This window comes from Onychostruthus taczanowskii, unplaced genomic scaffold (assembly GCF_017590055.1).
Source record: "Onychostruthus taczanowskii isolate IOZ18803 unplaced genomic scaffold, ASM1759005v1 scaffold1187, whole genome shotgun sequence".
Classification (NCBI taxonomy): Eukaryota; Metazoa; Chordata; class Aves; order Passeriformes; family Passeridae; genus Onychostruthus; species Onychostruthus taczanowskii.
Window position 1 is genome coordinate 3,666 of NW_024498337.1, and position 324 is coordinate 3,989.

Here is a 324-nt window from a genome sequence, read left to right on the forward strand (position 1 = left end):
CGCCATGTGGGGAGAGCTGCAGAGGGGGGGATGCACCGGGGGGCACTTGGGGACAGCTGGGGACAGTGGGGACACACCTAGGGACAGCTGGGACACACCTGCGGGTACCTGGGGACACCTGGGACACACCTGGGGACACCTGGGGACACCTGGGGCTCACCTGGGGACACCTGGGGCTCACCTGTCCCTGTCCCCAGGGCCCCTCCCGTCCCCCAAGGAGGTCGTCAATGGCAACATCAAAACCATCACCGAGTACCGCGAGGAGGAGGACGGGCGCAAGGTCAAGGTGGGCACGGGGGCACCTCTGGGCCCCAAAACTGGCAC

General features: G+C 67.6%; 1 long non-coding RNA gene across 1 annotated transcript in view; it reads left to right on the plus strand.

Annotated features, from left to right (window-relative positions):
• LOC121348347 overlaps nt 1–286 on the plus strand; it is a 2,436-nt gene extending 2,150 nt beyond the window's left edge. Inside the window, exon 3 of the long non-coding RNA XR_005954364.1 lies at nt 198–286. This is a non-coding gene — a long non-coding RNA (uncharacterized LOC121348347). The remainder of the gene's footprint in view (nt 1–197) is intronic.
• The last annotated feature ends 38 nt before the right edge of the window (nt 287–324 follow it).